The 16134-nt window shown below is 39.4% G+C and overlaps 1 pseudogene; it reads right to left on the minus strand.

Moving 5' to 3' along the window:
- Positions 1-1577: 1577 nt before the first annotated feature.
- LOC144263790 (SCAN domain-containing protein 3-like) lies at positions 1578-3368 on the minus strand (annotated as a pseudogene).
- Between the last annotated feature and the right edge of the window lie 12766 nt (positions 3369-16134).

Raw genomic sequence — 16134 nt, forward strand, 5'->3', positions numbered from 1 at the left:
AAGTAATTCACTAAGCTTTAACTTAATTCAGTAAAGTTCATTCATGATATTGTCAGTCTGTCATAGTTCATATTTTATTTTAACTAGAATTCCAGGAATCAGCCCCCAACATTACTGGAGGATACAGCACAAAATGCAGAAACACAACATACAAAAAAACTACATTAATATAATGTTAAGATTGCTAAAATCAAGAACTCAACAGTTAAGGAATGTCAGAATTAAAGTGGTCAATGAAACTTTAGTTTCCATTTCCCCTCCCCCGAGCACATATATTATGTAACAGTTCTTTTACATGATCACACACAATTTTTTTCCACAGGACCTGTGGCTGAGAAAATCTCTACCTTCCTGATAGTCCAAAGTGACACTGGAGCTGCAGAATACACAATATTGCACAAATATTTCCCCTATCCATCTCCATTTATTAATCAGGTGGTCTTTGCATCTCAGTCTTAATGCATCAAAGGAAGCTGAGATACAGTTATATATTGAACCTGGGTGGTGGTGGTGAGGTCAGAATGGTTGGAAATGTAACTATCAGAAATTTTAATAAATTGCTGACCCTTTGTTGAAAAACCTGATTTAAATTGGAAAGAAAAACCCACTTACCTACTACAGTAGACTCTTGTCAGTTTTTCCTTCTAATAATTCTATATGTGGTATAAATAAATGTGTGCCATGCCTGGAGTGAAGAAAAAGTCATAGATTATATTCATTTTGAGACATTCCATTTTCAGTGTACAGTGACATAGGCAAAGTCTTTTCACGATTATTACGATTATTTTCTCCTCTCTGTCATTCATAATAAGCCTTTGTAAGTCTCAAAGTAAATCCGCAACTTTATATTTAAATATTTTTTCTCCAGCACCAGCACACGCTGGTTTATTATAGGCTTTCTCACTAGTGAGGGATTGATTGCATGGGTTTCTTATTGTAGGTTTGCTCATGACTTCTGGGTTGCTAGCAATGTTTATTTTCAGAAACACACTGAAGTGTTTGTTCTTGAAAAAAATATAGGAAAAATTACATATACTTTGCAAACAAATATAAAGAAAAGGATTTGGTCTACATTTGAGGCCCAGCACTCTCTAGTGACCGTTAAAAGATCTCTGCTCATAATCATCTCATTTAGCACCAATTTAGCAGTAGGGAAACATGAACTATAGACACTAAAACCCATACTGTAAGACTCCTTGTTATAGGTCTACTTCTTATAAAGAGTTGCTTTATCTAATGGCTCCAGACTGCATAGACCTCTAATATTTCCTACAGATGGGCCTACACAATTCAGAAAAGTATGATTCAAGTATCTCTAGGTCATTGGTTCCCAAACTTTTTGGCATCATGCCCCCTCTTTAATTTTCGAGAAACCCTCACACCCCCCACCTCTCCTTTACCATCATCCAACTCCCCTTTTAACAAATTCAATTCATAATTTAAAATTAAAAATAAACCTAAAAACTTGGTATAAAATTTTTTATTTAAAATTAAAAATAAGCACAAATAGTTTTTCTTGGCACAAAAATGTAATAAAAATGTAATTTAAAATAAGAAATAGCATAAACAAAACAAATTTAATGTGAAGGATGATGCTGCATTTTCTTCATGAGTTGGGAAATCTTAGGTTTGAAAGATGAGAGTGTGCAATACAAATCGTTTTCGACATCCAGTCGATTCCTTTGTTTTGTTTTTATTATGACTAAACAAAAAGCTTTTTTCACAAAGGTACGTCGATGAAAATGGAAGAATAATATGTAGCGTTTCTTCTCCACCTTTCGGGTAAATTGGGAAATATTTTATCCAAAATTCCTCTGGCTTAAGTTTTCAAAAATATCTTTTGCACTTGAATCGTATTTCATTTCGAGTGCTTGTTCTTGCAATACTTTTGGCAATGAATCGACATCAACACTGAATGGATTACGTGCTAATTTATGAACGGGGTTGCCAGAAAAGTTGTCTGGAAAATAGTGGATGAATTCGTCAGCAAGGCAGTTCAGATGAAACACAATTTTGTTCTTCGCATCCTCTTTACAAAGTTATTGGAAACCTTCATTTTCAGCGAGTGATGAAAATGTTGGAAAAGACAAAAAGGTAGGCATCTGAGCTTGCAATCAACTTTTCCAAAGCTTGATTTTTTCTGTAAACGCTTTGATGGCATCATGGTGCACTATAATGTTTGCAGTGTTGTTTCCTTGCAGCTTAAATTGAGATTGTTCAAAGATTCAAAAATGTCCACAAGGTATGGCAGTGAAAGTTGAAACGTTTGGTCCATAAATGCACGATATAAAACTCTTCTTTTTTCTCTTGTTGGAGGAAAATTTCCACTTTGTCTTTCAGTTCTAATAATCTCGAAAGCACATTCCCTTTGGAAAGCCATCGTACCTCCGTGTGAAACAAAAGAAATTTTATGAGCCACTCCCAAATCCGTGCAAAGAGTTGCAAAAAGTCTCGTATTTAAAATGCTCTTCTTCACAAAATTGACAACTTTGATGGCAAAATTCAATGAGTCACGTAGGTTCTCGAAGGGTTTTAGCAGCCAACGCTTGTCTGTGTATGACGCAGTGAGTTGTGGTTATGGCTGGATTTTTTTCTGTCACCAATGTCACAAATCCAGAGCGAGAGCCAAGCATCTCTGGAGTACCGTCTGTGCATACAGCAACCAGTTTTTCCCATGAAAGTCCATTTTCTTCAAAAAAGTCAGAAATTGTTTTTATAATATCAGAAGCCTTTGATGTGGTCATCAATTCCTTCGAAAAAAGCAGTTCTTCTTTCACAGTTCCATCATTAATGAATCTAATGTAGACGAGCAACTGACAGCATTGTGCTACGTCAGTGGTATCGCTGCACTGAATTGTGAAAAAAGGAGAAGATTTCCCTGCCTCCACAACTTGGATCTTTTGCCATGTCATCAATGCAACATTTCACGGAATTGTTGGAAAGTGAAATTTCCGATATTTTTTTCTTGCTTTCGGCACTAAGCACAATATCAGCTGCTTTCAACAAGCAAGGCTTCACAAGAATTTCTCCTATTATATGCGCTTTCTTGACTTTAGTGATGAGCAATGACATTCGTTCATAAGATGCTTCTACCGCTTTAGCCGATGCTTGATGAAAAGCTCCAATAGTGTCCAGCTTCATGCATTTAAAATTTTGAAGTTTAGCAGCAAAAAAATCTTTTGGTTTGTCTTTCAAAGCGCTGTGATGCTTTGTCAAGTGTCTCTCAAGACGACTAGGTCTCAAGGCATCATTGCTGAGAATGCATGGTATACTATGCATTGAGGATGATCGATCCTGTTTTTTTCCATCATGGTGAAACCATATTTAATGTAGTTTTCATTGTACTATCTTTTCTTAATCGCGGCCATAATATGCTAATAAAAAAATCTATAAAAATATTTTTCCTGATTCGTGAATAATAATGGACGCAAGATAATTTGAGTTATCGTGAACGGTTATTTACTACTACTACTATGTATGGACGCGTGCTGCCCTATATATACACCCCACCACCAGTCTGGCAAGTAGCTGATCTTGCACGGTGAGTGGTGGAGGTAACCACTCCCACGATAGAACAGTCTCAAACACTCTTGCGAGTGAGCTAGGAAGTTTTTAAAAATTCCATAGCTTTCTACATCCTTCTTCGGCTTCCCCACCAACTGAAAAGGCACTCCTACACGTCGAAAGACAAAAAAAATAAAAAAAATCGCATTTCGTGGTATGAAATTTGAAAACATTGCAGTTATATACTTTTATTTATAGTTGTATTTTTATTATTGTACTTTGTACCTTTATACTTGTCTACTTATATTCATAACCAAAAACGAGAAGATTGTTAATACTTCATTGTAGTTAAATAATATAGGCCTGTAATTGGACAATTTTATGAATAGTTATGTATACAGAATATGTATAACTTATTGTCTGTTGGTCTAGTAAATAAATAATGAAAAATAAAAAAAAATTATGCTGATAAAGTTTTTTTTCGTTATGAAAATTTCACAGCCTCGTGCCCCCCTTGGAATTTCTTCACACCCCCCAGTTTGGGAACTGATGCTCTAGGTACTGAATACCTACTTAATCTACAGTATCTGTCAAAGGTAATAATAGGCAAACCTCAAAATATCTGAAAGTTCTACTTGGATAAGCTGAGAAAATTGAGTGATCTATAGGATGTTTGCACTTCTCAGTGGTTACTCTTCACCCACAATCTTTGCCAGCATGACACTTCCTTATTCCTCTGAACTGAACCAGATTCTCCTCTTTTCCACCAATGTTTCTAACCCTTCCCCAACCTCATTCTCTCTCACTCAAGCTCCTATTCAAACTCATAGGCCCCCTATGTTTAATTATAATTTTGTTGTGGAGTCCAAAGCTGGCCTCCATGCTTTCTTTTGCAGAATTGATTTGCTCAAGCCTATCTAAATTGCTGGTGTGTCTACTGGTTAGAACAGCAGAGGGAGAGTTGGGAGATCAGGGCTCTACTTCACTCATGACTCTGGGAAAATCACAATTGTTGTGTCTCATTTTCCACATATATCAAATGGGGAAAAGCCCTGGAAAGTATTCAAGGAATTACTACGGTTAGTTGTGGGCAGGGTAGATATTTTACTATTTGTGCAACACTTACACATACTCCACAAAGAAAAAAACAACAGATTACATAGTTCACCTACAATAACCTTCCCAAATTGGCACTTGAGGAACTAACACAGGAAGAGGCCTATAAAGCACAGATGGGAGAACACCTAATATAAAATAAACCTTGACTAAAACATGATAAAAGTAGAGGAAACAGGATTTTTAACAAATCCTTTAATTTTATAGGCTTGGATTTGGTTTCTTCTCTCTGTTTGGCTTGGTAAAATAAGCTAGAAATGGGTTCCTTTCTCAAAGCTCCTGCTAACTTGTTATTGGGAAGAGGGTAGGAGATCAAGGGCAAAGTAAGGGGAGAGGGGGAAGGGCAAAGAGCAGCACACAACAAAATCTTTAAAGAACTCCAATAAAATGTCCTTTTAAATTTATTGGTTTCCATGGTGGGTTTGTTTGTTTGTTTGTTTGTTTTTTTAAAGTGTGCCAAGCTTTGGTGGCCTATAGTAATACATGTTTTGCACACAGTCAAAAGGACTGAAGTACATTTGTACATTTAGCAGAAGAGACTAATTTAATTTCTGATTTGATTATGGTTTTGCACCTCTTGCTTCTTTTCTAATTTTGTTTATTGAACACTGAGAGTGTGCTTTGTACTGAACAGAACACAGAAAACCTGGTCCTTGACAGCAAGGAGCTTATAGTTTAAAGGCCCAATCCTAAAGTCATCCTAAATTTTGTTGTAAATACACAACCGCACTTGCAGTCAAGAGGATGATTCACATGCATAAAGTTACTCACTATATAAGTGTTTGCAGGATTAGGGCCTGCTTCCATTGAAGTCAAAGGCAGTTTTGCCATTGACTTCAGTGAGTGTAGGCTTAGGGCACAAAAGCTGTCTTGCAAAATACACTGCTGTTCTTCCCTCTGCCCCCTGTATGAATCTAGCTTAAATATTCTGGTAAATAAAAGAGCACAATAGTGTTTTTAAAACATTTCCTCTCTTTTCCATATGTGCCTTGGGTAGATAAGGAGTTTTATATCAGTTAGAATTTGTTGTAGTGATTCCATAAAGTCACTGCATTTTAAAATTAATAAAGCAATAAAAACCCATTTTTTTTTTAAAGTTCTGTGATGTTTATGGCTAGTCTGTTTTTTAACTAATCTACCTAGTCTTCTGGAAACACAAATGTAGATTTTACCTCAAAATCTACAGCATTGACAAATCTACTGTTATTATTTCCAGAATTCACTTATTTTTATAAAACTCTCTCTGTGTGTCTGACTTAGAACTAAGAAAATAAGAATGGCCATAATGGGTCAGACCAAAGGGCCTTCTAGCCCCATAACCTGTCTTCTGACACTGGCCAGTGCCAGAAGCTACTGCTATGGCTCTCATCACCATAGTACTTATATTTATCCACACAACACCCCCCTGAAGCAGGAAAGTGCTATTATCCCCATTTTACAGATGGGAAACTGAGGCACAGACGACTAAGTGACTTGCTTAAGGTCACATAGGAAGTCTGTGGCAGAGCATAGAACTGAATCCAGGTCTCTCCAGTCTCAGTTAATACCCTAAACACTAGACCATCCTTACTTTTCCAGTCATTTTATGCAGAAGGAGGAAAGATTGCACCATATTTATTTGTAGCTCTCAAATTTCCATGTTTGGAATGATGGTCTCCTCAGCATGGCAACTAGGTCTCAATGCTTACAGCTACTTGTGGAACTTATCTATTATTATTCCCATGCAATTCTAGGGTAGGATCTAATAGAAAAAAACGTTGATCTTTCATTTAAAATTGTATTTTTTTTTAATCACTGGCTTTTAAATGTTTCAACAATCCATAAAATATAGCTTTCATCCTTTTACTATAGTTAATAAAAACTGTAAAGTAGTTCAGCTGCATCTTGAACTTTCTTGTCAAATATGATCTTGTGCCCAGGATAGGAAGTTTTAAAAGCCATTAATTTGACTTAATGAGATCCCTACTGAGGAATAAACCTATGAGCACCCAATTTACTGTTTAAAGAAAAAGGGTTTTTTTTTTTTTTTTTTTTTGCTACAACTAAAACCAATTCAAAACTTTCTATTTCCTTTGGCAGGCCGGAGTATCTACTCTTTCATCAGATTTTCTTTCTTGACCTTCTTCCAACACTCTTCTCCCACCACCTCATGAAACTCTTTCATGTCTCAGAGCTGTACCACACTGTAGGCGGTATAATTCACACTACTACTAAATTAGTTCAGCATGGTGAATGTTATTGCAATGTCTTCTTAAGGATTAAGGAGGATTAGCCACTCTCTGTACAATGCTGCCAAAAAGATTCTAACAGGGCATGATTACAAATTGTGATGTCTGTATGTTCATTTTAATCTTAAATGGCTTTTTTAGAGTAACTGTGATTTACATTAGACATACATTCTCCCTCTCTCCTTCTGCCCATACCTCTACCCCATCCCCCCAAAATGTTGTATGGACAATAATGCTTATAATATTAATGTGGCAAGAAAAATCCAAAAGGAGATGCACAAATAGCAAGACATCAACATTTCTTCAGTGCCTATATGAACATCTTATGGGCAATATCACATTCTGGACTTCACAGGTCAGCTAAACTGCTCATGTTGGCTGCTCTAATTCTGCTTCAGAAAATCCCAGCAACTTGCTGGAAGGTTTTATTACAGGAACTGTGATTTTAACCTCAAATATCACAATATGAATAAAAAGCTGATTCATACAGGATTTACTTTACTTAGGTCCTATTTCAGACTTCCTTATTATTCAGCCATGGTCATGCAGCCTGTGGGCAAAAGGACAACAGTTAACAGTAAAACAACGCTAGACACTCCCCACCCCACATCCCCACCTGCCAGTAAATCCCCAGCCAATTAATTGACCACCATCCTTTTTCCCCATAGCCAGCAATGAGACTCCCTGCTGGCTAAGAAAGACCAAATTGAACAGATGTGTCTTTTTCTGCATCCTGAAGTTGGTTAAACTCTGGCTTTCACAGATCATGAGAGGGAATGAAATCCAAATCTGTGGACCATCCCCTGAGAATGCCTGGCTATCCACAACTGCCGGAAGTTCAGCTCTGAGGAGTGACACAGGAGTCCACTGTCTGAATGGAACTTACCACAAATAGGACGTAGTGGTAGAGAGCATTTCAAAGATAACTTATTTACTGCCAAACCATTTGGGGCTTCATTGGTGACAATTGTCTTGAGTTGCACCCAGGGGTGAATAAGAAGCCACTGGAGAATGTGGAGCACAGGTGTTATCTGCTCACTCTTGCCTGCTACAATTAAAAGGCAGCTAGGTGCACTGGCTAACACCTCCATAACCTCCTCAGAAAACAGCTCAGCCTGGCAGCATCGAAAGCATGGTTAACTTTTTTGAGGTCCATAAGAGACATGTAAGATCACAGTCCCTGAGCCAGCAGGCTGAACGTGATACAAGTCACTTCAAGACACTGTTAGTTACCTTGGAGCACTGATGCAGAGGTAACGTGAGAGTCTGACAGAGCATGCTCAGTCACACTGCTGAAATGAGATGCCCTCACTCTGCGCCCCACCCCTCCACTGTTGGCAGGATGGGTCATCTCTGCACTGATGGATCCCATTAAGATTTAATCATTTTTCCCCACTGATTCACAATATTCGATATACTTTCTCAACTGAGGGACCAATCACAGTTCCCAGAAGTCCCTCTAGATGCTGCTTCCTACCTACCAGTACTGACTTTTTCTCTTTTGGAATGAGCTTAAGCCAGCTAGCTTTCATCCAAACTCTTCTTTCACCTTGAAACTGGGCAAAACAAGTATACTGCAGAGTCTAGGATAGAGATAAAGAAGAGAAGTATAGAACTAGAATTATCAACATAGTGGGGATACCTTAGCCCCAAATGACTCAATCTCTCCCAGTAGACTTATATTGGTAAACTGACCACCATCAACTCTTGGGGCCCCCACCTAGGACAGTCCTGGAAACGATGAACAATTAGTTATTCTCCTTAGGTTTTGACAGGTGGAGAGATTGATAATGATAAAGTCAAATCTTCTTCTTCCTTGTGTTAATCCCATCAAATGGGGTCTGCTCTACAAGTCCTCTCCTGCCAAAGTGCTCTGTTCAATGCCATATCTTCTATCACACGACATGCTAATGTGTCCATTTATTGCATCCCACCATTTCTCCTTGGGTTGGCCTCTCTGTCTTTTTCCTTCATCTTGGTCTACTGGACCATCTTACCTACATAGTTGTCAGGACTGCACTTTAAATGACTGAACCATCTAAGCCAGCCTTCACTCCCTTATTTTTTCATTTACGGATGTTACATTGAGTATGTCTATAATATATACATTCTTCATGTGGTATTTCTTGCTTACACCACTGATCCATCTCAACATTCACATTTCTGTGGAACAGATCTTTTGCTCATGCTTCTTCTTTGTTGCTTAACACGCAGTGCATAGGTTAAAACTGGACAAATCACCGGTTTATAGACTTTCCCTTTAAATCTTACTGGTATCTTTCTATCACGTGCTACATCACTTATCTCTCTCCATTTGAATCAGGCATTATCATCTAGCAATAATTTCATCCTCCATAACCCATTTTCTCAGATTCTGGAACCCAGATACTTGAAACTTTGCATTTTTGGTATTATCTGTTCTGCCCATTTAGTATCAAGGATACTTATTCAGTGCTCATATTAATAAATTTACATACCATTGTCACCAGGCCCCAGTGAATCACAGCTGAGAATACCAGACTCAGGACAAACTGCTGGGAAATAGGGCAGTCTCACCCCAAACTGGTGGTTATTATACCGAGCCATTAACAAAAGTAAACTTCTGTCTCACCACACTGGTTAACAGGAAGTCAAAGATGCAGTCTCCTTAGGCATTCCAACCCTTGTCTTAGCACCCAGACACTGGACACCATGATGAGTGATTACTGAAAACCAATTTCATCACATATAAAGTCCTCTAATCCCAAGAGATCAGCCACATAGCTCAGATCTTACTCAATAATCATGCTAATGTCAATCCTTTAGTAACAAAAACCTAAAGGTTTATTAATAAAAGGAAGGAAGAAGAGAGTTAATGATGATTAATGAGGAATTATGACGTGATTGGAATAACAGAGACTTGGTGGGATAACTCACATGACTGGAGTACTGTCATGGATGGTTATAAACTGTTCAGGAAGGACAGGCAGGGCAGAAAAGGTGGGGGAGTAGCACTGTATGTAAGGGAGCAGTATGACTGCTCAGAGCTCCGGTACGAAACTGCAGAAAAACCTGAGTGTCTCTGGATTAAGTTTAGAAGTGTGAGCAACAAGAGTGATGTAGTGGTGGGATTCTGCTATAGACCACCGGACCAGGGGGATGAGGTGGATGAGGCTTTCTTCTGGCAGCTCGCAGAAGCTACTAGATCGCACGCCCTGGTTCTCATGGGTGACTTTAATTTTCCTGATATCTGCTGGGAGAGCAATACAGCGGTGCATAGACAATCCAGGAAGTTTTTGGAAAGCGTAGGGGACAATTTCCTGGTGCAAGTGCTAGAGGAGCCAACTAGGGGGGGAGCTTTTCTTGACCTGCTACTCACAAACCGGGAAGAATTAGTAGGGAAAGAAAAAGTGGATGGGAATCTGGGAGGCAGTGACCATGAGTTGGTTGAATTCAGGATCCTGACACAGAGAAGAAAGGTAAGCAGCAGGATACGGACCCTGGACTTCAGGAAAGCAGACTTCGACTCCCTCAGGGAACGGATGGGTAGGATCCCCTGGGGGACTAACATGAAGGGGAAAGGAGTCCAGGAGAGCTGGCTGTATTTCAAGGAATCTCTGTTGAGGTTACAGGGACAAACCATCCCGATGTGTCGAAAGAATAGTAAATATGGCAGGCGACCAGCTTGGCTTAACGGTGAAATCCTAGCGGATCTTAAACATAAAAAAGAAGCTTACAAGAAGTGGAAGGTTGGACATATGACCAGGGAAGAGTATAAAAATATTGCTCGGGCATGTAGGAATGAAATCAGGAGGGCCAAATCGCACCTGGAGCTGCAGCTAGCGAGAGATGTCAAGGGTAACAAGAAGGGTTTCTTCAGGTATGTTGGCAACAAGAAGAAAGCCAAGGAAAGTGTGGGCCCCTTAATGAATGAGGGAGGCAACCTAGTGACAGAGGATGTGGAAAAAGCTAATGTACTCAATGCTTTTTTTGTCTCTGTCTTCACAAACAAGGTCAGCTCCCAGACTGCTGCGCTGGGCATCACAACGTGGGGAATAGATGGCCAGCCCTCTGTGGAGAAAGATGTGGTTAGGGACTATTTAGAAAAGCTGGACGTGCACAAGTCCATGGGGCCGGACGAGTTGCATCCGAGAGTGCTAAAGGAATTGGTGGCTGTGATTGCAGAGCCATTATCTTTGAAAACTTGTGGCGAACGGGGGAAGTCCCGGATGACTGGAAAAAGGCTAATGTAGTGCCAATCTTTAAAAAAGGGAAGAAGGAGGATCCTGGGAACTACAGGCCAGTCAGCCTCACCTCAGTCCCCGGAAAAATCATGGAGCAGGTCCTCAAAGAATCAATCCTGAACCACTTACATGAGAGGAAAGTGATCAGGAACAGTCAGCATGGATTCACCAAGGGAAGGTCATGCCTGACTAATCTAATCGCCTTCTATGATGAGATTACTGGTTCTGTGGATGAAGGGAAAGCAGTGGATGTATTGTTTCTTGACTTTAGCAAAGCTTTTGACACGGTCTCCCACAGTATTCTTGTCAGCAAGTTAAAGAAGTATGGGCTGGATGAATGCACTATAAGGTGGGTAGAAAGTTGGCTAGATTGTCGGGCTCAACGGGTAGTGATCAATGGCTCCACGTCTAGTTGGCAGCCGGTGTCAAGTGGAGTGCCCCAGGCGTCGGTCCTGGGGCCGGTTTTGTTCAATATCTTCATAAATGATCTGGAGGATGGTGTGGATTGCACTCTCAGCAAATTTGAGGATGATACTAAACTGGGAGGAGTGGTAGATATGCTGGAGGGCAGGGGTAGGATACAGAGGCACCTAGACAAATTGGAGGATTGGGCCAAAAGAAATCTGATGAGGTTCAATAAGGATAAGTGCAGGGTCCTGCACTTAGGACGGAAGAACCCAATGCACAGCTACAGACTAGGGACCGAATGTCTAGGCAGCAGTTCTGCGGAAAAGGACCTAGGGGTGACAGTGGACGAGAAGCTGGATATGAGTCAGCAGTGTGCCCTTGTTGCCAAGAAGGCCAATGGCATTTTGGGATGTATAAGTAGGGGCATAGCGAGCAGATCGAGGGACGTGATCGTCCCCCTCTATTCGACATTGGTGAGGCCTCATCTGGAGTACTATGTCCAGTTTTGGGCCCCACACTACAAGAAGGATGTGGATAAATTGGAGAGAGTCCAGAGAAGGGCAACAAAAATGATTAGGGGTCTGGAACACATGACTTATGAGGAGAAGCTGAGAGAACTGGGATTGTTCAGTCTGCAGAAGAGAAGAATGAGGGGGGATTTGATAGCTGCTTTCAACTACCTGAGAGGTGGCTCCAGAGAGGATGGTTCTAGACTATTCTCAGTGGTAGAAGAGGACCAGGACAAGGAGTAATAGTCTCAAGTTGCAGTGGGGGAGGTTTAGGTTGGATATTAGGAAAAACTTTTTCACTAGGAGGGTGGTGAAACACTGGAATGTGTTGCCTAGGGAGGTGGTGGAATCTCCTTCCTTAGAAGTTTTTAAGGTCAGGCTTGACAAAGCCCTGGCTGGGATGATTTAATTGGGGATTGGTCCTGCTTTGAGCAGGGGGTTGGACTAGATGACCTCCTGAGGTCCCTTCCAACCCTGATATTCTATGATTAATAGATCATATAAATATACATAATTGCAAAGTTTGTAACACTGATGGAAAGTCTGCTAGCTTGTAAAGTCTCTCTGGTAATTTCCAAAAGATTGGAAGGTCCTCAGTCCATAGTTCAAAATGCTTCTTTTCATTGTAAGTCCATACTATCAGAGCAGGAAAGAGGCAAAATGGAGATATCTCAGGGGTCTTTTATACCATTTGCCATGTGCCTGGAAATTTACTGGCATAAACAAAGCTCACAGCCTCAGTTTGTGGAAAGTTACTACTCTAAGATGGATTCCAGGGGCACATGAGCATATCATGTCCTTACACATTTTGATGACTCACAGGGGCAGCTATTACCCATATTTTTGCTGAGGCATCCACAGGAAGGCTTACTGGGTGAGATGAGTTTCTTCTATGGCCTATTGTTAGAGCAAAGCATCCTTAATGGGCCATCGAACTTGAACAGTCCGTTCACAATGGGCTGGCAAGATTGGATGTAAGCTACCTTGTGGGTGTTACCCCAGGAACAAACACATTTGAGATACAGATACATCGCCAATATTCATAACTTCAGATACAGTGATGACACATGGATTTAAACAGGATAATCTTATTTAGCAAATCAGAACTTTTCCATTGACACCTTACAGGATAGACTTTGTCCAAGATTCATTGCAACTGTATAACAGTAGAAATATCAATAGCTATAAATGGTGATATTGAATCATAGAGCATCACAACCATATACTCTGTTTTTCTTCTGCTTATTGATAAAGTCAAATAAGTGGGTATAATTGAATGAAGTTAATTTCACTGACATACCATAACATTTACAATATATAATGTAAAAAGAACAGGAGTACTTGTGGCACCTTAGAGACTAGCAAATTTATTTGAGCATAAGCTTTCGGGGGCTAAAACCCACTTCATCAGATGCGTGCACTGTATTTTCCACTGCATGCATCTGATGAAGTGGGTTTTAGCCCACCAAAGCTTATGCTCAAATAAATTTGTTAGTCTCTAAGGTGCCACAAGTACTCCTGTTCTTTTTGCGGATACAGACTAACACGGCTGCTACTCTGAAATATATAATGTGAGGCTTGAAATACTTGACATCAGCCCTTTAAATTGTGAACTGAGAAGCTTTTATATACATGAGTGATGAAGACTGTAGAATCTCTTGCTGAAGATTTGAAGGCCTGCACCACCATAAGGGTTTTCAGACTTCTACTTCCTCTCTGTTTCCTGTAGAAAAAGGAAATGATTCCTGGGGTATTTAGCAATAGACAAGAAGCTATAGGTTGTGTCCTCAAAAAGGTAAGGCTTTGTGAGAGATGGCGAATATGGTATAGTATGTTTTGTAGTTAATAAATAGATTCTTTATGACTTATAGATACTTAAGAATAGATACTTTAAAGTATTTCTGCAATATGTGCCAACCTTTGAGTGTCTGAACATATGGTTAAGCCAGCAGCAAGGTTGCTATTAATGTGGATACACTTGGAAGATTTTAATGCCATGTTCAAAGTGTGATTGGGGGTGTAGGAAGGGAAAACTTTGTTGGATATATGTCAAATGCTGTTCTTTTCCTTAGAGTATCTTTAAATGAGATTCTGCTATGTTATTCAATAAGCGATTTCAGGCTATAGTTGGCAGTATATTCTCACATACAAGAGAATATTTACAAGAGAACTTTACGAGAATATTAGGTGCTGCGTTAATATCCAACACATATTTTTTCAATGTAGGTTTCTTATTTCATCCAGAGAAAATGAGGAAAAATTCATCTAGGGAACCTAGAATTCCCTTTGAGAGGTGGATTTTTTTACAAGTTTGTACAGGGAGGGTTCAATTCAGTCCTGGGTAAAGCAGATACAACTTCATTTAAATCAATGGGACTTGCAGTCTACAGTACTTACATTAGCACTTTGTTTGCCTATAATCTCTTTATCCTGATTTTACTAACAGAGTGCCATCATGTACATTAATAAGATACAAGTCCATATATATTTATTTTACAAAAGTCAATTCTTTTAAAAAAGCTTTAGCTCTCTACCTATGTAAACAAGAAGCTTCCTTGCCTCCCTCCTTTTCTGAAAGCTTTGGAATTGTACCTCTTACATTTCCAAGATGACACCCTCTTGGAGACACTATATTACCCAGTACCAACCGATTTACCTATCTTCCTTTTAGATGAGGAAGGCAAGAAAAAACACTTCAGATTCAATCAATTTTAATCCCTGTTCATAAGAAGAGGAAAGTGAAACATTTCAGGAATTAGCCTTTGTCAAAATTGCTAATCTGCACAACTCCAATATCCTGCGGAAAGACTGAGTTTCTTGCCATTGTGTAATTGGTATGTCACAAATTCAGTCATCGATTGCAAATGCTATGTATTCTGACCATGTGTGGATTGAGAATTAGTGCCAGGTCACCTATATCATGGCTAAGCCAAAGCTTGATGTGTGTACATCCAGACTTGCTCTTTATTATCTCAATTAAGAAATAATGATCAGGTTGGAGGGCACTTCCTAGAATAACAAGGGGCTGGAAAGAAGTTTTCACTTGAGGGAAAGCAGAGGATCATTAATTCACAGGAAATGCCTTTCACTGAGTTTGTGACTGCTATTTATAAACTGAATTTTAAAAGAACCTTTTGAGTGATTTTTTGTGATGTTTGTCTATCTCATTTTGTATGTACAACACTGATGCATATGTCATAGGTAGGGCTAGGTGAATGTTCCCAATTAAAAATATTGAAATTATACATTCACATGTTCAAACTAATTCAGTTTTGATCTTTCCACTGAGTTTAACAGGCTTCAGACCAGCCAATGAACTTTAGGTTTAGGTGGACAGTTTCAACAAGAGGTCAGATTACCCAATACTCAACAAACAGAAATTCATACATGGATCAATGATGCAGTGTGGCTCTTACAGTGGAAGCTGTCTGTAGCAGCAAGAGTCATCTTTAGTATTCCTTTCTATGGCTCAGGAATCTTTAAACAGTATACCAACTAGAATGCCTGCCTCCTCAGTCTGAGCAGTTACTTTAGGACATCAGCTACAGTGGACGATAATGTAATGACACTGTCATTACCACAGTGGGTTATCCCTTAGGTGGCCATACATAGAAGATCTTCTAACTAGCAAAGCATGTGGAGTTCCGCAGTGTGACAAATGTTTATAGAAACCACTTACAATGAGTAATATTCAATATTAGATTACTGATTTCAGCTATCAGCAACATTATAGCACTTGCCTCACTGAGTTGTGTTATACTGTTTGATATTGAAAGACACATCAAGAACTATTGGCTATGTTTGTAAGAATGTTTTTATGAAAAACACCTGAACTTTCTGCCAGAACACCTTTGGAAAATCAGAAGTACAGCTATCCTTATTTAGTTAGTATGTACTGGTTACTGTTCAGCAAAAGAAAATAGAAACAAGTCTGTTTTAGTAATTGTGGATCTCTTTTATCAGTTGTCATGCACCTTTTCTAGGAAGGCTAGACTAGCCATACAAACTAATAAGTTATGGGACAGGGTTTTTGCATTTATGGATTTTCCCAAAATAATCCAGCCAGACCATGATACAATTTGTGAAGTCATTCTAGCTCTGCTGCATAATGTCAGTTGGCTGATGTCGATAAATGCGGTACAAACT

This window comes from Eretmochelys imbricata, chromosome 4, assembly GCF_965152235.1.
Source record: "Eretmochelys imbricata isolate rEreImb1 chromosome 4, rEreImb1.hap1, whole genome shotgun sequence".
Lineage (NCBI taxonomy): Eukaryota > Metazoa > Chordata > Testudines > Cheloniidae > Eretmochelys > Eretmochelys imbricata.